This window comes from Anopheles moucheti, chromosome 3 (assembly GCF_943734755.1).
Source record: "Anopheles moucheti chromosome 3, idAnoMoucSN_F20_07, whole genome shotgun sequence".
In the NCBI taxonomy this organism is placed as follows: Eukaryota; Metazoa; Arthropoda; class Insecta; order Diptera; family Culicidae; genus Anopheles; species Anopheles moucheti.
In genome coordinates, this window is record NC_069141.1 from 85156195 (window position 1) to 85178533 (window position 22339).

At 45.0% G+C, this 22339-nt stretch overlaps 1 protein-coding gene across 1 annotated transcript in view; it reads left to right on the plus strand.

The window, feature by feature from the left end:
* Positions 1–5931: 5931 nt before the first annotated feature.
* The window catches only part of LOC128301325 (midnolin homolog), a 51462-nt gene continuing 35054 nt past the window's right edge, over positions 5932–22339 (plus strand). Inside the window, exon 1 of the mRNA XM_053037740.1 lies at positions 5932–6020. The gene's annotated coding sequence lies outside the window, so the exon portion shown is untranslated. The remainder of the gene's footprint in view (positions 6021–22339) is intronic.

Genomic DNA, 22339 nt, shown 5'->3' on the forward strand with positions numbered 1-22339 from the left:
GTTTGAGCGAGATGAAGGATGCTTTCCGTTTCATCCATCTTCCTTAGGCCGTCTCCACATGGACCGCGTTTTCGCAATTTCCGCGGTTGTGAATGGTTCCGCAGACTTGTCCATGTTCAACAACGGTGCGTTTCCGCGCCTGTTTGACAGTCTGGGGGCGATGGGCAAATTTATATGCAATGCAATAGTGATGGGCAAATTTCTTCCACACTGCAGGTGTCACCTCTTGAAAAACATGATTTTCTGGTATCGCAAATCTGAAAGCAATTGTGTTGTTCATGGTCTTAAACATCAACATGAGCGAAACAGGTTTCTAAGAAATTTCTCTGATTGTTTCCGTAAAGTAAATCGATTGAAAACTGTACCTTAGGCGAAAAATCGTAGCAGGCGCTGGACTAATCAGGAATCGTTAATGTACGTAAATCGTAGAAAATGTGATCCAAGTAGTGGCGTTATGGTTCTCCTTAGCGCATACAAACGATTATATATAGACTAGCTTACTAGGCCCGTTTTCAGGGCTACGCAACAGAACTCTGAGGTGTACGCAAGGGAGCTTTCTTTCCGAGACTTTGCTGGTGTTGTTAAATCATGTTTGAAGTACACCTCCCTTACACCGATAATGCCGTAACAAAATTATGGGCCCCCCTTTAAAAATTCCGCCCTGGGCCTCCAAGGGGATTGATCCTCTACTGCAAAACTATGACAAATGTAAGGTTTAAAATTGTGACTGCATACTTCCAGCATTTTCATACACAATACATGACGTATTTGCTGTTTCCCCACCAGTTTATTATTATTGCACGCTGCTGCCTGTTTAAATACCCATAAACAACCGAATAAAATCACCATTAAACAACCCATTTAATGCACATATAATGCAGCGTAGCGCCGTCATAAACACACACCGCAACACGAACACTCATTCGCACTTTGCCAAACGGCCCGTGTACGCCTTATTATCGTTAATTGCATTGACGCTCCGTGCGGCTGTGCGTTGCCGTTTCAAAGCGCTAGAACGCGATACATTGGCCAGAACTTGGAACGCACTCTAAGTGCGCATTACCTTTTTGTAATACCCTGCACCAGATGCCAGATTGAAAATGGGGTGCCCAGGCCCTAGATATAGCAAGCTCGCTCGTACTCGTACGCTTGCCGCGCCACCACAGCCGGACTGGCACGCGACTCACTTTGGGTTCGAGATTTTCGTCGCCTTTCGTCACGGTTTGTCGTTTTGTGGCGTTTGTGCCGAAGTTTGAACGGGGACACATTTATGGGACGTTGTCAACGGGTGGCTTTATTGGCTCACAAGAGATTGGCCGTTGTGTTTGTTTTACCATTGTGGCCCAGAATGGGCTGGTCCGCAAACTGACCAGCACGATTAGTCATCGGTTATGGCGGCACAGGAAAACTCCGGTACAGAATGAAGTGGAAATAATGTTACATGCTTGCGATTTTTTTGCTAAAAAAGGCTAACAAGAGAACACATGTTTAGGTGGGATAATGGTGGATAAGAACTTCTGGCCCGTGGCTCCAACTCCAGCAAAACACCCACAGGAAAACACCCTGTCCACTGTGTGCTTCTATTAGCACGACATGCACGTGCCTTGTGGGAGCAGGGTAGTCATTTAATTTATACCATGTGAGTTGTTTTATCCCTCCTGTCGCCATTACATTCACTGACTCCACCAGCGTTCCTCGGCACGGGGAATGTGCGCTCGGTATGTTTTTATTAATTTATTGAACCAAAGAACCAAACGCAAAAACTTCTGCGCCTAACAAAGAAGTCATAATTATTCACCGTACCGATCGAATATCTTGGTTGGAATTTTCTTTATAACTTAAATAAATTTATGAACCCTCTCGCTCGCAGCGACTGAATCGGGATGGTGAACCGAGGTCTCCATATGTGAGCCTAATGCCTAGCCATTTTTTTTTTCCGTGTCCCTAAGCACAAACTGCGTATGTGACTCGGTTGTAGCGCTAGTCACCGGGCGAAGCATAATTTATCACGGCACTTTCAAATGGAGTCATGGATGCAAAACAATAACGCCACGTTGGAGGAAAGGTATGTCCACCGTCTCGAAAAAGTACCATTTCTCGGGCAGTATGAAACTAGGAAAAGAAGTATGCCAGTGGGAACCTTCGTACGTGAAATTCATACGGATATATGTAGATACATGTAGAGTTGAGCGAGTTCCATTTTGTCTCACTGTGCACACCGGTTGACGATTTATTGTCGTACGGGGAAAGTTACTTTTTCTTTCGGAGCAGATAATTACGCTGTATGCGTTTCGTCAGGTTCCTCGGTAGCATGTGAAGTACAGCACGGGAAGAAATTAAAAAATAATTCAGCTGCTCCGCAAACTATGCCGCGAATGTTTTGCTTAAAACAGGGAGTAAATGCGTAGGCTCGCGGTCGTGGCACGCGCGGCTTGATCTGTTCTATAGCGTGGTTTCGTATTGTGGCCCATAAATAACTGTCACGTACACCGCAACCAGTCGCGTGCTGGTTCAAGCGCCAGGTGAAGCTGCACTCGGAAGCAGGGAGTTATCGTCCGCAGTGGATCTGGTGTGGTACCGTAATTGGACGCTCCAAGATAGCTAGTCCTATTCTAGAGAGATATTCGAGGGCACTGCCTGTAATGTCCTTGTCGCGAGGTGTGCAATGCTGTGTCCTATGTGGAGTAAAGACAAATTTGAGTATTAATTCTCAATTAACCATATACCGGTGTGACGACACTAACACCGCGCCACTAACCAATTATCGTATTTGGATATACACAACGGTGCAGCATTGTGTTTAAGGCTAAAAGGTGAGTTATGTTGATTTCCCTCCCGATACCGGTTATTGACGCTCCGTTAGAGTGGTCCAAATTTAGCTATGCCCAGCTAGAAGATCCGAACCTGAAGTACCGTTGCATTCTTGTCGATGCACTCGTGTACCGCAAACATCCTTAACGGGATGCACGAGCGGATGGCATCAGCAGATGACTTCAAACGAACGACCTTCGCGGATGCTTCACCGGTTAGGTACATGACCATTCCGGGAAAGGAATGAGAAGCGGGAGGGGAGGGAGGGGGGGGGGGGGTAGTCCGATCTGCATCTTTGGATTTTTGTGCGTTGGAGCAATGTTGTCGAGATGACATCACCAACAGGATTTATTATGGATAGGGCATCGGGCGATTGGATGCTTTACAGTCTGCATAACGCTCGCGAGTGCTGTCAGACGATGAAGATTGATGAATAGCAAAAGCAGCTAACGGATTGTACTCAACTTTGGGGGGATGGATTGTTTATGCAGTAAAAATACTCGATGGTGATCTGGTCGGGCCATATTGATGACGTAAATTTTGTGATACTCTCGGAGAAATGCCTGATCTTGTTGTTTTAACAACTCCCAGTGGTTTTGATCATTTAAGATACGTTATTCTTAGACCACGAAAAGTTCATTCAGCTAGCTGTTGAGTTGCGTCTATATTTACATACTAGCAAGATTCAACATTCCTGACTTATATCATAACACGGAACTCTGCGAGTAGAACTCTAGCAGCTAACCAAATCCACTTCAACCCAAACTTCAGAAAACGTGCCATCAGTTTACTGTAAAAAGATCAAACTTTCATCACACGTAGCGCACTTCAAAGTTTCCACTTCCTATTCATATGCCACACCAGGAAAAGCACCGTTGGGGAAAAAAGCTTTCCGTAATGAAATTTAGAAATTCAATCCAATATACATTCGTGCCGTGCGGCTGGTCTTCTTTCTAACGTCGATCGTACACATGAGAACGAAACGGAACTGTACGGAACTGCCCTTAGTCTTAGCTGGACGAGAACGCAACTTTCCTCTGCCCATGTAACACAAGAAGCCACGTCGAATGTCCCGACCATCACTATCATTTATGCCCGCATAACTTCACCACAATCGAGCCCAAAAGCCAGCATGGTACAACGTGGTGTTGTGGCGGGTTGATCATTCTGATCAACTTTCTTCAATCACGCAAACGGCAAGATGATTGGTGTCGAATGTAATTTCTGCCCCCTCTCCAGTGGAAACGCAAAAAGTAGGCAAAGTTTTCCCCGAGATCCGATACCGGGAAGGGGGAAGTCTTCGGTTCTTTAAAGAACTTTGCACCAAAGCTGGCCAGCTGGTACGCCTTCCCACGATCCAATTTCTATCATCCAATACTTGGAAAATCATTTGCTGCCCTGCGCAGGCCATGTTTTCCTCATCACTGCGATGCGTTCCGTCTGGGTAGGGTGGGTTGTTGGAAAACAAACCGAATCTATCCTGTGGCTGGAACATGGTGGTAGGAAGAATTTACAAAAAACACAACAACCACATAAAAGGATGAACGAGTTGGTTGGATGAGAGAATTTTTTAAGTGGTTCTATGTCAGAACGAACTTTGCCGGGTGTTTTCTTTTCCACAGCAAAAATTGCCTTCTAGACAAAGTCAAACATATGAACACACATCGTGCACGTACGGTAGCAATCCCGACGTTAGGTACCGGAAAGAAGGTTCATATTCAGCCTTCTATCTAATATGTTCCGATGAACTGTAACGAGTATGGGTTTCCCTGTTTGTGGCAAAAAAACTAAGCCAATGCTTTCACTTTCCTTCCATTTTACTCTCGATTTCACACAAATTGTCCACAGGCAGCAGGGATGCTAGCAGAAGCAAACAAGTGCTAGCAAGCCGCAATCAGAACGTTAATCGCAATGGCGCAAAGGGAAGGAAAGAAAAACACATCGTCGATTTAACTTTTCCCTCAATTAAAGCTTTATCGGAGTGATTGTTTGCAGAGCGTGTGTGTGTGTGTACGTATGGCGCAAAGCTTAGCCCAGCTGAAATAAGCTTAGGTTCCTCTTCCTGCCGTGACTGATTCTGTTTTTCACGGTCGTAATGGCGCATCGTATTGCCACGTGTACCACGGATTGGTTGGTTTTTGTTCCATCTTCCTTCCCCGGCACAAGAGGAATGAAAACGCTTAAGGAATCATTTCCATTATTGCCAATTGTCTCGACTGCAGACATTTTTCCTCCGCTAAGCACCTTTTCAAGAGTGCTGTGGTTTGATGGCGTTTGAGTGGTGTTTTTCTTTGCTGATGCAAAGATTGCGGTGAAAATGAGTGACAGGAAAATGGGTTCTCAGGGAAAGAATACACACTTCATTACGGATTGTGAAGGAGTGTACAAACGATTTCATTTTCATTGGATAAATTGAGAGAATTCCTTTAATTTCTCTTAATAAAAATTTGGGTAATAATTCATAAAAAAAAAACAATTGTTTTTGAAATTGTTAAAATGAAGAAAACACGACAATAATCTCATTTCAAATTTAATGCGCTTCAAAATTACAACATAAAATTGCCCATTACACACAGTCGAGTTTTTAATCGTGTATGACCACCTTCAGAGGTGCTTAAATGTTTGAGATAAAAATCAAATCATGCAAAGACGGCTTTACAAGTGATTACGATTTGCCAGAACGCAAATAAAGCATCCCTTCTCGTTCTTCCACAGGTTATTTTTTCTACTAAATTTCCTCCCTTTCTTGTTGGCGGTCTAAGGACTTTGTTACCGACTTACATGTGACAAGTCTATTCCTTCGCTCGTGCATGCGGGGCTGGAGCGGTGACATTAAGGAAACACAACAAACTAAATTAGCTCGTCAACGCTTTCCAAACTTAGTCGCAAGCTTTTTTTTGGTTTGTTTGGATCTTGTTTATCTTCGCCACGAATTTAACATCCCTAGTATGGCAAACTTTGCGTTTTTCCCCTTACTCTGAATTGTCACGTGGCGACCCAACCACCGTTGGCGACTTTCGTTTTACGTAATGCACTTTTCCTCATCAACCACGAATTTCTTGCTACGACAAAAGTTTAACTTTCTTCCCATCTTTCGTTACAGATTTCCTCGCTTTTCCCGCTCGACTGCGCGACATTTTCCAGCGACCCGTTCCAGCTGCGTGTTGGCGTGAGCAGTCCACTCTCTCCACGCGGTGACTTGACGAAAGGTAAGCAAGTGTCATACTTTTACTTTTTCGCGCGGTGCCCCACGAGTTCACGCGCTTTCCCTTTGGGATGAGTTTGTTTTTGGATGTGCTTATGCTAATAAGAGAGAGACAGACTCACACACACACACACACACACACAAAAAAAAGCAAACGCGCCGGAAAATGGAACATAATTGCTGAAGAAGTGTGTTTACAATGCGGAAGGAACTTTTTGAAGGGTCAATTATGCGGTTGTGAATGATTAAATTGTTTTTTTTTTTTATAAAAACGATAAGAAAAGATAGAAAAACAAAACGAGAGACAGAGCACCACTTTTGAGGAAAGTAATAGTTTAAAGTATTTTCTGGGGCCAACATTTACGTACTACCATTGTGAATAATATTGCGTCAATATCTAATGCTTTCCCAGTCCTACGTAAACGTTGCCTTGGTGAGCTTTACGACTGAACTCACTCGTATGCGTAAACAACTAATGGCAAATGGAATATCATTAAATCGAATCGAAGGCGGTAAATAAAACCGACCGTAGCATAATGTTGGCATGCGAACCGGCACCAGCCACTCATGTGAAACACAGCCTGAGCACGGGGCAGAACGACCCCGAGCGGGAACGTGACATAAAACTCGCTCTCCACCTTTTTCATCAGTCGAAATTTCCGCACCCATTCGCGGTAAAATGGTGCTAAAGCACACCACCAAAATGCTTTCGCTAGATGAATGATGGCTAAAATCGTACCAATGTTAGCGGTAATATATATATATATATAAAAGCGCTAGCTCAACCATTTTTGTCATGCGGCAAAAAAGTCCGACACTGACGAAATATGACAACCATCACCATCTTTCACGACAGGAGGATGACGACGGGAAAATAAGGACTTTCCTTCCAGATTGGGGAGCATAAGCGAGTGACAGTTCCTTGAAGGTGTTGCCCGCTTGACGCGCGGATGCCGGTCGGGGGTTGTATTTTCTCACCCGCCTGCTACGATTCTCGCGTGGTGACAGCAGAATGTCATGGGTGTGAAAATGTGGGCAAAACATCCCCAGCAAGCAAAAGGCAACGGTGCAGGAACGGTGTGAAGAGTATAAAAAAGGAAAATCACAGCAATTCTTAATGGGAGGAAAATGGTTGGCGTTTTTCTTACTTTCCCATCCAGCTGTGGTGAAGGTGTGAAGAATTGTTGTTTCGAACGTGCGGTTCAGGGAATCACTGCGTGACAATTAAGCCGCTAAAGGTTGTGGCATGGTAATGCACCTGTAGGAGTAACTCATTACGTGACGATTGGTGGAGGTGAAGTTAGCGAACAATGTACAATTGCTAGTACAATAAGGATCAAGTATGGTTGAGGATTATCAGAATGGCACATTGGGTATGGCTCGATCGGTTTTGGTTTAGAGGAATCCTTCGGGAGGCCAATACCTCAAATAAAATATAGCGTCTGTTAAGTCCCAGTAATGCCACAGTTTAATGTATTGTAATTTAATTGTTATATTTAGCATTAATTAAAAAACAATTATTATAAGTTTTCGTATTTCGTTAAGTAAAAAAAGTACCGAAATTCCGGTAGAGAAGACACTTTCCCTACGATCGTTATCTTGCATTCTACAACGGCTACTAAAACGATAGTGATTCAGTAAACATTGTTGTAGTGCTCCTATTCCAACCACAAATGACGGCAAACAGTGACGGAAGCTGGCGTAAAGCAAAAGACATGCAAATAAAAATCAGCCGCACGATAAGCTCCCACGGATTATCCTTCCAAAGGCATGAAATACCACGCATCGCACAAGCAACTGCTTACCCAGCCGCGCGTTTTTGACAAAGCGGGAGTGTCGCTTTGCTATTATGATTAATTTTCTCATCCTCAACCGTCAAACGCTGCGGCAATGTGTCAACGTACCGAAGGAAAGCGCGTCCCCGTACGGACGGTGCTGGATGCTCGGTGCGAAACATTAAACCCTGTCAGAAAGCTGCAGCTCATCGCTACACCCCATCGCTGTCAGTGCTGATGGGGTTTCCTGGTGGAGTTTTCTTCGCTGCCAGCTTTCTGCGAGCCAGTCTCATTTGACTGCTCTGACTTAGAGTAATGGTGGCTGACGGGGACACGTCCTGGCCGACGCGCTCCTGTCGGCCCACAGTGCATAATGAACATATCGCGGTCATTAATCTCGTGTTCCGTGTTGCGCTTCTTCGCGCTGCGGGTCTGCCATGCCTTACGCTTCGGGTGAGTGAAATACCTTCTTTTTCCAGGCCGGGAAATTTAGCCTCACTCCGTCCAGGGACGGCGCAAGGTGTGGGCACACGCTCGGGTATGCTCGCGTGCGTGACACACAAAAGCGAGCGAAACTTACATTTCTTTTCACTCGTAGAAAAATGAGCCGCTTTCCTAGAAGCTTTCATCTACAAACCACATGCTCAAGTCCCATTTTAAGGTGTTCCTGTAATGGTTCTACCCTTCGGAGGACGATTTTTCTTAAGGGCACACCTACGACGTCAAGCAGCTTTTCGTATCCCAGAGTGCCCTCAAAAAGTGCCCCACCAGCACGACACAAACATCAAGACGACCGCTACAAACGATCCTCCGTGGTGGAATGTTTATTTTTCCCGAGCGCCCACAAAACCCACAGTCCTTAAAATAAGAAGACAGATCGATTAAGGAAATTATGTCCCGCGGTGCCTATCTACCTGTCCTTTTTTTGCTTCTTCTTCCTCCTTTTGCGCTTTCCTTGCGGGCAAGAAAAACTAATGTACCACATTCAACAGGATATTACACTCGCTCACGAACGATAAGACACCCTGTGTGGGCTCGTGGGTGCGTCATTATGCTCAGAACCGTCTCGTGCGGTTGGCCTTTAGTGATCTTTCTTAAGGAATTTTCCATTTCCCTAAGCTCACCGGGGTGGCTAGCCGACGGTCGGCGCGCCAAAATGATGCCTTTTTCTCGGAAAAACTTCAATCAACATTAATTGAGTTTAGTTTCGGAGCAATGGTTTTAGCGCCCTCTGGCGCTGCCGAACAAACGAAACACACAACAAGGCCCAACCGCACGCAAGGTGTCTGTTTTTGCTTTGGAAAATTTGATCAAAATAACTCGATTTGTAGAGATACAAACAATGGAGGGTTCGCACAGCGAGGACAGCGTGAGGGTGGAAGTTGTAGAAAAACTGATTGCAGATCAGTCGTCCTATGGGAATTCCGTTTGTGAAAATGGTGTCCACGGCCGACTTCGACGATTTGTTTCCGCCCTGTTGAATGTGCCGTATGATTTGTTTGGTTATGCGTTTTGTCTGTAGTAGTTTATCGTATCTAGTAGCACACTTCCAGTCAACAAATGGAGCAAAAGGTTCAATTAAGGCGATGAATCTATCCAACCCCATAGGGGATATATGTGCTACGGATCTGATAGCATGGGAAAAAAAGTGCCGGGAAAAAGGATAGTTTTTGTTTCCCTGCTTTTTTTCTCTCTCTGTGGTCCCTTGACTTTACGGTACGATAGTGATCCTAATTCCGTTACTGTTCAACCCCACCCGATGCTATGCAGGCATCGACCCAACCCAACGAAAAACAAAGAAAAGCCAAAACTATCACATCTACACCGGTCGAGCATAAATGTTCCTTTTGTAGTATGAAATGCAACCGTATCCGTTGGATTAGTTGCTATTTTCTTACACATGCTTTATCACATATAAGCAAACTCAATTTCCGGCCCTGTATCATGATTTCGAGCGTGCTTCGAGTGAGAGAGTCAGGGCGTCGTTGAAGGGTAAAGGGGTTTATCTAGCTTTTTATTCAAACTTCCCCTGCAGGAAAGGGATTCCACAGCCACTGTTGCATGGGTTAGTAATCTGTATCGTAAAGAAAAATACGATTAGCAGTTAGCTTTTTGGTAAAAGTTTCCCTACCGGCCGGACCCTTTTCTTTTCGTGCCGGGGATAAATTTATCCTTTTGACACACTTTACCGGTGCTATGTGTTACAATGTGGATGTGTTTTTTGCTCGTTTTGCCTAAGACCAGACACATGCAGACATACATCATAATGAACTGTGAGCTAAAATTACACTATAAATGGAAAACAAAACCGGTAACTAACTAGCTTTACGCTTTTTTCTCTATCTCACTCTATCTTTGCCGAGGGATTGCTAGACGACCCCCAGAACTGCCTGGAAGTGTAGATTTCGGTGGTAACTTCGAAATGGATAAAGTTGGAGATTTAGTTAGGAGAATTTTTTCTGCTTTTAAAATCCCTGCTTATGATTTGCTGAAGTTCAAAAGCACAAACAACAAAGCGATTTCGAATAGTAGGTCAGCTTGTTTTTTTGTTCTACGCCTCACCCTGGTGGTAATGGTGATTTTTTTTTTGGGCTTTTGCACGTGTACCGGACACAATTGTAATATAACTACGGGTACGACAAAAAGCCGACACACCAAACCGGACGGGCAGGATTTTTCACATCATCATCATCATCAACCGGGAACAACATCATCATCGTCAAGGGGTTGTTCGGTCGGGGAACGCTCCCAAACGCTTCTTTGAAGTACTGCATGTATCGCGCCAGCCGACAGGGGTCAGGTCGGCACACGAACGAAGGTTAACGCAGTGTCCGCATTACCAGGTTACCACATTAAGGATTTATGGGTCCCCCTTTTTAAGCTCAGGGAGCTGTGTTTTCCTCGTTATTATTTTATTTCACATCTTCCAGTTTTTCCACCCGTCGGCGTACCCACCACCCGGAAAACCTCTTCCTATTTGGCTATTTTCTATTGCCGTCTTGGTGTTTGGCGAATACAAAAAAAATGCGAAAAGAGCAAACCAACTTTCAGCAGAACTTCTTTCCGTCCTTCTTTCCGGTACCGGGTGTCGACAGGAAGAAGCAAAACGGCAGCGGAAATCCTTTTCTCCGCAACCACTTAGACCTCCGCAACCAAAACCAAGGATGTAGGGACAACACGACAGGGTGGACAGGGAGCAAAATAGAGAGAGTGAGACAAAAACACGTCAACATAAACTTACCGAACCGATCTTTGCCTCCTCGGGACGTTCATTCTCAAACTCCTTCACCGCAAGCTCTCTACCTTCGGTTCCGGTTTTGAAGGAAATGGGAAAATGTTAACTCCAACACGACGAAATGGGTACCCCGTTTTGCGTACCGAGAAGGACTGGAACAAACGCAAAAAGCTCACAGAAATCATGAAGCCAGCTCCAGCAGTTTTTTTTTTGCTACAACTCTCGGTGGAAAATTGTTCGTATGGCAGTGCAAAGGCTGAAGCTCGCTTTCTTACCGCACAAGGATATGTTTTATACAAAACCGTGCTCGGCGGCCCATTCAAATTGCCGCCAATCCGCACCTTTTCCGGCCGGAAACCGTAACGACAAACCGGGAAAGTGTAAAAGTGTCGTAAATTAAATTGAATAATCGGCAAAACCCGGGGAACAATTTCCATTTGCCTTTTGCCAAACCGATGGATTATTGGTTTGCAAATGTCAACCGCGACCTTTTCCCCCCCGGGAAGAACGGCTGATTGGATCTGTATGTGTGTGTGTGTGTATGGGGAAAATTCGATTCCATGTTCGGAGGAGGTACTTTACGCTTCCTAACCTCAATTACGGTTGGCATATCTCAGCCAACGGGTTCCCGCTGTAGGCCGTTACAGGATGTTTTGTAAGATCAGCTCGCACTCCTTTCGGTACCACAGCGGGTTTTTCATTCCTAAAGCTCACTCTCGAAGTTATTCCAATTTAACTTTTTCTACCAATTTTGGATAACATGGTCCGGCTCATGGTATGTGTCCCGGTCACCGGAAACCAATTCCCGTCCTTCACGGTGGCATCATGGGGCAGAGTTGATGCAAAAGCAGGAATAATAAATTGAGACACATCCGGAACCGTACCCTAACGGAATATCCGGAACCGGGATAGTGGCGCGCAAAGGGGCGAAAGATATTTCGCGTGTAGATTTGAAAAGTTTTCCCCATTTCCATGCACTTTTTTCGGAGTTCTTCTGACAAAGCTTCATCACCACGTTGTGTACTGCTCCAGCGCACGGTGGTATGAATAACGAAAGGTTTCACCAACGATGCCCGCTTAGGGTTTGCATGGTTTGCTATAATTAAAATTTTCCATCCAACGGACCACGATTGCGTCAAACGGGCCACATCCCGGACCTCGGCGTGTGACTTTAATCGAACTGTCAAGCAACACCATCCAACCATATGATGCAAAACAACCACTTACAACAGCGCTTTCCTGTACCTGGCGCATGATCCTTGCCAATCAAGATGCTTCCCAAAACACTCTCGGCTAATGCTTTCCATTCAGGACAAACTTGCGCACACGATGTGGTGAAGATGGTGGCCCCAAAATGACTAACTAGGTGCCCTGGCATCACAAATGGGTGTAATAAAAAAATCAAGGGCAATAAAACTGTTCCACCATCACTCCATTATGGTTCGTGGAACGCTGTCCCACAGGCGAGCGTCGTGTGGTTTTACCGCATCGCTACGAGCTGGTACGAGTCCTGTGCGTCTCGTCAGCCTCACAACACACTCCCAAGCGAGTACGCCACAAAACACCGGGCACCAAGCGCGTCAGGTGAGATTTCATTACAATGTAAACGCAAATAAAACGGTTGTGCAGTTTGTCCCGCGGGACGACGGTCGGAACTGGTCATGAAGCACCCAGACGACGCGGTGATAGTGCTGGCGCATTATCATTACCACAGCCACCCAGAAGTAGGAGCGGCGAACAACGACCGAACCACGAGCAACCATAAGAGAATTTCATGCAGCAAACCGGCTATATCGTGATGTTTATGCACTGAAGAGTTGGTTGCCAGCACGATGCTGGTCTATCTAATTAATTCATCTGGCGGGAAGGCGTGTGTGTCTGTGTGGTGCTGGAACATAGGGCAACCCAGCAGACAGACGATTCCACAAGGATTCATCTGCTCGCGGTGGTAATATATGCTCCTTTAAAGGATATTTTTCGTCATAAATTTGATTTATTATTAAATTGGTATCACGCAGGACATGCTAACATTAAACGGTCTGTGGGATAAAGTTAACTACGAAGCGTGTAGGAATTATAATTTTACTGTGAAGAGTTCCTTTTGTGACGTTCTGTAAACATTTTCAGTCTGCTCGAATTTTTTAAATTGCAAAACTAAACATAAACATAGAATGCATCCACCCTTCATGGTCTGGGAGCAATCGGGGGTATACTTTTCTTCGTTCGTAGAACTTGTTCTAACGTCTAACCATGTCAACGACCTTCCAACCACTCCAGACAGTAAGACGATACGGTGGTGGTAGGCTGCACGTACCCTTTATCGCTTCCCTCCCTACAGGACCATTCGTCTGCAGCAGTTCTGCAGGTGATCTTCATTCCGATCAGCCAAAGACTAATGACAGCAATCACTCATCGCCAACGAGCGAATGTCTGTGATTTGCATATTAAAGCACGCTTCTATGATGGCGAACGATCATCATTTACACGGCTCGATCCGCCCCAATGTACACTCGAGGGGCCGGCGTTGATTACGGGACCATTGCACAAAGGTCCGCACAACCTGATCCGATGTTGCGGCTCGAATGTCTCCACGGGTCTGCACGGTTTGCAGGTCTATCGTCCCAGCGGGTCCAATGACCGTTGCTGCAAAGCAGACACTATTCTATTTTTCAAAGCCCTGTCATTTTGCAAAAGCTTTATCACGGCCAGATAATAGTGGATCACCGACGATCAGCCGTAGTTGGTTTTCTGTGAGTGAGGACGCTGTGAGTCTCCGCCGAAGACTATTACCTGTAGTGACCATGCGCTTGCTTCATTTTATTCTTTTCTCTGCAACGGCTTCTCGGGTGCAACGTACCGCGCATCCAAGCTCCACAAAAGCAGCCAGGGATGCAGGGATGGGGTGATATTAATATATTACAACAATCAACCTACACGCTGCTATGCGCACGGAACCACCACGCTTGACCACAGACATCACATAAACGTCAGCGACCGTTGACGGAGGTCGTTAATTGTGGATGCGGTGTGATTACGTCACATCCGTATGGGAAGGTACGGATTATGTTATCGTTATCGTACTCCACACTCGACGCAAATTTTTATTAACAACTTCCGAAACTGGATCTCTCGATTGTCGCGATCCGCGTTAACCCGTACCAATAGACCCATTTGATATCGCATATTTCGTCGGAATGGTTGAACGTGAGACACGCGTTCTTTCAGGATCGGCTTTCGTATGAATTGAAGAAAGCTATTATCTTCCTGCCGAGCCCGTCAATGGCTTCGCGCATGGGAAGGGCATCACTTCGCTTGAAGTGGAACGCCCCAACACCTAAGCACTTGAAGACACGCTGAGCCCCTTTTTGGGAGGTTTCCATTTTGGGCGAGATATCGGCGAGAACCGATACTGTTATACCGGCGCACGTCAATAGCATTTGCATAACATTGGATGCCCTTCGACACCTTCAATTCACCTTGTTTTTTTTTCCTCCATTTGGCCCCATCGTTACTGGTTCACGTGTCCCTGCCTGTGCTATCGGAGCGGATGAAGTGACTCCCCCTCGTGAAGAGTGTGAAGTCTGGCCGTGGGAAGGAACAGAAGAAGAGACTTAGCAGAGAAAATAAAAAGACCTCTATGCAAAGAGAATCACCCTTACTTCAGCACGACGACATTGCATCGCTTTTTTTCTTCTGCTCGCGTGGGACAACCTTCAGGGCGGCCCCAGCACCGCGAAACCCAGCCAAACAGATTCATTCGGAAAGACATTGCGTTTACGCAAACGATCCAATTTTCCCATCAATCTGCACCGAAAACGGATCGTGCCGTGTGATGGGCACGCAAGGAATGGGAAGGAAACCGCAGCTAGGGTTAAATCTTCTAGCAAAAGCCCGACTACCCCAACGCAACTGCATCCCGCACAGCGAGGTTCGGCCAATCGCCAGAAACTAGGTGCTCTATGCCTTTCAGCGTGCTGGGTGTTGATTAGATTTTCCATTCCGGTCTGGTTTGCCGGCGGCACAGTCACGGTCACACATCTTCCGATCACGATTTTGAACTGCCCGTTTATGGTGTGCAAAGAGTGAACACACGGCGCACAAAGGCAGCGGGCAGGCTGGACCGGCTCATTTCCTGCGTTTTCGATCGGTCACGTTCTTCCGATCGCGATGTTGGACCGGGTCGCGCATTTCGTTCAAAGTGCTCGGCGGTGTTTTTGGGGAATGGACCCGACCCGGGGAGGATGACCGCTGCGACCGGTGATGATGATGGTGTTGAGGATAGTTGTTAGATGTTCGCTGCCTGCCAAAGGAGGACTCTCTGTTTGGCAAAGAGGGACGATCGAAGATGGCCACGGACCTTGAGGTGTTCGGAAACCTTGAACGAATGAATAAATCGAAGACGCTGTTGAAGATTTCCCACCAGTAATGTGCCTCGACCTTAGGAGGTAACTCGGTAACCGTTCCTACCATTCCTATTCTAATTCATCGTCCACGTTTAGCATTACTACACTAGTCGATGCGTCTGGTGCGGCTTTCGAGCCAAACCGAGCCTTAGGGGCGTACCGAAACGTGCGATTCGCGTGCTACAGTTCAATTAAACAGCTCAGTCGAATGTTGTGGTTCATCCGGTGTGGTTCGATGTTCCAGGTGTGGACGGCACTTGGAAGTAGTGTCTAGCCACTGCTACACCATCTATCCGGGATGATGAACCAACACACTCGAGAAAGCGGACAATGCTGCAAAGAAAAGGAAATGAAAAGCTGGATAAAATGAGCAACTGAAATAAAGCTATTCCACACACTTTCCTTTCCATCCATCGAGCACTATGGGCAGTGAAAGCGTGTGTTGCCGGTAGGTGGGTTTTTATTTAAATTATATTTTCAATATTGCGCTAAAAAAATGTTTCTTGCCCTATATCTGGCGGCTATACAGATGCTCCTAATTTGATAGTTCTCGATTGAAGTAACAATCATAGGCATGTTCCACCATCACGGGTAGAAAGTGGAAAGTAATAATTTTGATGCAAAAATTTGTTTAAAAACAAAAGCAAGGTTAGTGAGAATGAAACTCCGACAGTATCTTGGCAAATAAAAATAATTAAAGTAAACAAGAGAATCATACAATCAATACAGTATTCTATTTTCATTCCATACATCCCATATGACGGTTCTTCAAACCAATTCACCAGTTCAAAAACAGCACCCGATACTCACACAAATTTATTTATTTATTTATGAAATCAAAACTTTACAGTGATTTATTTTTCACTCCTTTTTTACGCGGTGTGATTTTCCCCCGATAGTGGAAAACATTCCACCGATTCCAACCCGACCAAACGAGCAGAACTCATCAGCAACGGAATGCTAATCCCATCCGCATCCTACCAGCGAAAGCAACGTGCGGACGAAACAAACATCCTGCAGAAAGCGGTATAATTCTCGCGAGAATTTTCACGTAAATGTTCCCTTTTTTTATTTCACTTCACTTCCTTTTCTACCACTAACAACCGAAAGATCCTTCACCTGGGTGTACGGTGTTACATCCAGCAGCACGTCACACACCCGCGTCTCGTTTCGCTTTTTGATGTGTGCTGCTCAGCTTTGCTCGTTCAACGTGCTTGGCGCTGACTGGCCATGGTTGTTTGTTGCAATACACCGGCGTGGAACTTTTATCCGCGAAAAGTTTTCCACATTTTCACATCATAACTAACCGGCGTTGGGAGCATCTGTTGGGAAGGGCTCGGCCGTGCCCGTAGCACGTGGTGAGTTTTAATCAATTTAAGTTGGCCTCCATCGACAAACAAGGTGCAAGTGTCCGTGCAGTACCGCAGCTGCCGTGCAAACTCTGACCGCAAGCGAAGAGCTACGAGCTACGGCACGACAGACGGCGGGAAAAATACAGCGAGTGGTTGTTTTCGGTGGTACGATTACTTTTACTTCAACGTTGAGGTTTTTATTCCTATTTGTTCCACTCCGGGGAGGAAAAAGAATGGGAATTCCCTTCCCAGAACGTTTTAGCGAATCGGAATTCAAATGCACTCGGTTTACCCTTTCGCAAGGAAGGGCACTATCGGGAATGTGTTGTGTGGATTGATGGAAAACTGCAGCCACACAGTCAGTGGAACTGCCACAGGTGCCACAAATCGAGAAAATAAAACATGCCAATGGGAAAACTTTACCAAAACACGGGAAGGGGAAACGGGGAAAAAACGGCTGAACCGGCGCGATCAAAAGCTACCCAAAACTGTTACCACCTTACAGCGATTTGTGGCGCGGAACAGCTCGACAAAACAAAATCAAATGGCCAGGGTTGAGAAAAGGTTAATGGGAAAAGTTCGCGCGTGGAAATCGCGTGCTGTGTCTGCCCAACGTTCATCCTAGGCCTCGCATGAGCGTTTGAAACCGCAATTGACGCTACACTTGAACAAACAATTGATCACAATGAGATAAAACAAAATGTATGTGCTTATCGTGCTGGCAGGGGTGAACCGTTGTGTGTTTTGTTTTGTAGAAGGATCATTGCACCCCTATCAGCGACCTCACGAGTAACAAACCACATTTGCTGAACGTGCTAAAGAAAAGAATCCGAACAAATAAACACATTACCTGTGTTCGGGATCGGTAAATCGCTTCCATAAGGATAAATGCATGATGTAATCGTAAAACGGGAAAAACTTTCTCTCACTCGCAGTTGCTGAAAGCTACGGTATGCCACACCGAAGGAGAGAATGAGTGAAGAAAGCCGACCACTTAAGAAATAACGTCATTAAATTAAATTGCTATTGCCATGATCGGCGAACCTGTGTTACGATGTGATTAAGTTTTCAGAATTGTTTTTTTTTATCTCAAGCGGTGTCTGGAAAATTCACTTCGTTTAGGAAAATGCAATAAAGAACTATTAAATATAATGACCAAAATGCATTTCGTAACAAGTCTACAATTCATATTTTTCCATTTGTTTTTATTTTCAGGTAATAACATTGTTGTTTAAGAGCAAAAGACAGAAATTGTAAGTTAATTTTCGTTACAACATATATATTGTTTTATATCATAATTAATTTTCCAACTCGCAATGGTTTCAATATCTCTCGCAATAATTCAAATTACAATCTCTAATTCGAGATTTGAAATGATTTCTGAAAAACATTTAAGAAAGAAAAAGAAACACGGATACACGAACAACTGATTAATCAGAGTCCGGATAAACGATGTCTTGTATAAGTTTACTAATGCAGTTTATCTGTGGTGATTTACCGATTATCATCCTTTTTACATGAAATGAACCAGTGCTTCGAATTCTCAAAATCAATGTTTGATCAAAGCAGTACTTGAAGCTTTTCCGATTAGTCCTTATTTTCCGTTTCGCGGATTCGGATTCTATTCAAACTCTACTGCTTTCAAACTTAAAAGGCTCACGGGTTACCATCTCACAAAAGCCTTTCGATTTTACTATAAAAACGTGGTTTTTGCTGATGTTCAAGCTCGCTCAATGAAAATTTAGCATTCTCTCTACAATGGTTTGCTTTTGCCAAAGCACTCAAATAGGAAAAAAAAACCTCACATCATCCCCTTATCATTCGTGGCTGCACTCAGAAGAACAAAAAGAATGCAAAAATATACTGGAACTGTTCGGTTCTGTATGACGTGTTTTAAGGCGTAGGTGGAGAGTTTTAACGTGAGGGCATAGCTTTATACTGAAAAGTGGTAATCCTCCATGTCTTCCTTAACAAAAAAAAAACTCACCACAATCTACCGCAAGGTTCGTTACGGAACAATGGTGTTCATTATGCTAAAAGTATCGTGCACTGCTGTGCACACCGAAACCCTGCACCCATTTCTTTTGTGCTTCCCTGTCCGCCAACCCTGACTAAGGGCGTAGTGCTCTTGAGTTCATCCATTCGCTGAGACGCTTGTTGGCCACCCCAACAAACTCACTGCCCCACTGCCGGTGCATTACTTCGAAGCCATTTCGGGTCACTGTTCACGCTGGGGTTGGACTGGGCCACTAGGCTTTCTCTGATTTTTGTGGCCACGGGAAGCCGTTGCACCTGAGCTGCTAGTTGCACAGAGCATATGACCCGAACGCTAGAGATAGGGTGGCCAACAGAAGAAACAAAAAAAAACCCTACTCGTCGACAAACGAACTAATCAGCATACGAATGTTGGAACTATCATCGGTCCAGCGCCCGAAAACTGCAGGTTGGGATGAAATGAAAAGACACACGTGTTAGGTGTCCGATGAGTGTGCCCCAGGATGTTGCATGGTGCATCCTCGTTTTGGGAACACTTATAACAGAACAGACAGAACGCTTCATTCCGTCAGTGTTTTCAACTAGGACAGGAAAGAGTACTTTCATTGAATAAAATATTTTTTACAAACGAAACGGCTCATGTCCACCCGTCCAGCAACTTGAGACTGTTCTGTTTGACCAACAGAGTAACCGTTTGATGACATTTTGGAATTCAATTCCTACCGGTTGGACGCATCTGAATACAATTCCTGCGGTCTCTTGCGTGTGGGAACCTGTCCCATGCACATGCGTAAACTTTGTTACCTTCACCGGCGGAAAGCGCGCGATGAGAACGAACATGTCAGCACTCTGGCGGTAGCGACAATCGTTCGTTGACGACTTCTCACACAAGACAAAAGCGCACAAACAATCTAATCCGTATGCACTTGTATGCACAGAAACAATAGCCAAACAAGTTGTCAAGTTGTTTTGTCGCGTAAACTTTACCAACCGCGCACCATCGCATCGTGGTGGTGGGTTTTCTTCCGTTTGCTGCTACCTTCAGCGCCCGAAACCATTTGTAAATGGGTTTCATTAACGGATCACTTCTTTGGCAATGTCCACAGCAAAACCACACTCGGGTGAGAAACGCGGTAGCCATTGCGAGACCGTACATGCATACACACCCCCAACACCTTACAGTGTCAAGGGGGGGGAGGGTGGACCATGAGTCTTCCACATGTCAACCATGTCATGTCTTTCCCCAGTGTAAGGTGTAAAACGCTACCTTTTGCTTTTGTGTTTTGTGCCTTTTGTCCACATCTGCCGGTGCCATTTGGGACCTTTGTGTAGTGATTTTTCTCACACGGGAGCGCGAGCGCGGCTTTGACACGACGTAACCGTGGTCGGCAGCTGAATGAACGATTACAGCTTCTGTGTTAAGCGTTTGTTTTCACCGTGTGGTTCTATGGTGATAGCATTAAATGGTTAACGAATATTGGGCTTTTATGTTTTCAAAGGGGAAAAGACTTTTGTGGAATGATCAATTTCAATTCTTTTGATGTAATTTGCTGCGCCAAACCCCAAACAACTTGCGCCGATTGTGCGATTTTTGGAAATTTAGCAGCAGAGTTAATTTATAGCACAAAATCTAATTAAAAAGGTAGAAAATTGATCGAAAATATCCTTGGTTATATAAAACATTTGTTTCTATTTGATTAGCTATATCGGCCCGGTTACACCGCTACGCAAGAGAAGTATGCAGTGCATTCAAACTCCTTCTTCGTTATCGGCACGACATCTTCAGGATGTTTAAGCCTACCATTTCTATTTTTATTTTTACTTTATTTATCCGTAGGATAGTCAGTGCTGCGTACGGAGGTTTGGTGGCCCAAATGAAATTTTGCCGTGGTCCTGTCTTGTGCAGACCGACTGCGCTACCAATACACCTTCTGGCCTTCCACCCCGGGCCTCCAAGGGGATTGATCCTCCACTATCTGAATCAATACGTAGGTGTCATAGCTCCCTTTATATCCTTTAAGTAGATCTTGCATACTTTCTGGCGTTACGCAGTGTAACTCAAGAACTATCCAATAATCAAAGAGGTATGCTTGTAGTAGTAACTTTGAAATAAAAAAAAACTACCGTTTAGCTGTCTGAAAACATTTTTAGTTTTCGTTTTTAATTTCCGAATAGTAAGAATGCCTTATCTACAATAATAATTCTTTCCAATAAAAACATAACACCTTATGTTAACACCACAGTAGATAATGCATTATCTACTATAATAATTCTTTCCATTAAAAACATAACACCTTGAGAGAAAAAAATAATTATTTCACTTGAAAAATATCACTGATATTTGGAAAATTCACAGAGAGAATAAATGTTCCCACAAATTATTGTAAATTGTTCTACAAATCATTAATCAAAGTAAATGCTGAAAACGAGCATCCATATACCACTTGCTATAAGTAATATAACCGAACCGGTACTTTCAAAGAAGAACGCTTAAGTGCCATTAACTTGCCAAACGATTGCGACTGAATCTAACAGTGGTTATCGTTGGGACCACTTTTAACGCCAACCGAAACCCACAGAAAGACACAGCACGTCAAACTAATTCACTCTCCAGGCAAACAAACGACCCGAGTCAGTTGTTCAACATAATTGCGCTCACTATTTATTCATTTGCCAACCACCACCACCACCACCACCGGCCAATTCCTACGCTCATCCAACTTGCATTTCCGTTCGCCCAACTGCAACCCAAATGAAATCGTTTTCCACATCTTCCTGTCCCGAACAATTAATTCTCTGTGTTGTGTGTGGTTTTTTTTTCTGTTATCCCTCCAACGATGCACTCCGGTCGCTTTTACCACACCACAAAGCACCAAGAGCACTGCACACCGATCCGGAGACCGGACAACCAGACAAAAGTGGAGTGGCGCAGGGGGTGCTTGTTTCGATTCTTTGTCGCAATGCGTTCATTCAGTGATGCGTCCGCATCGTAAATTCAACTCGCTAGCCTGTGGGTTGCATTTCACGCGCCGCTATCGAAGCGAAGTTTTCCCACACAAAAGCACACTGTTTCGGTGTAATTTTGGCCCTCGTGTGCTGGGGATACCGTGCAGTAAGGTGCTCACGCCCTCATACCGGGCTTCGTGTCGATCAATCTAACCACTCGGTTGTAACTCGCGACCATAAGCACCCCAATTGGTCAACCGAAACAATCGCAAACAAAACAACCGAGACGGAGCTGCTCCAAATTCTGTGGCACCCATGTCATTGATCCGATTGTGCGATCCACGGTTTCGATCGGAACAAGCGCACACAGCGAAGCACTGAAGGTACTAAAGGAAGGGCTGATTTAAGCTTCATTTGTTATTGGCTTTAATTCTGCTCGGTGCGACTCGTTGATGTTTTTTTACGCGAGTGATCTAACTGCGATCCATCTAACATCACACTGATGTGGCTGATGTAACAAACGTATCCCCATCGATTCTGTTACTACAAAACAGTACACCCCCTAACATTCGGGTGGTGCAAAATGGCGCTGAAATCGGGCACAATAACATCGGGGA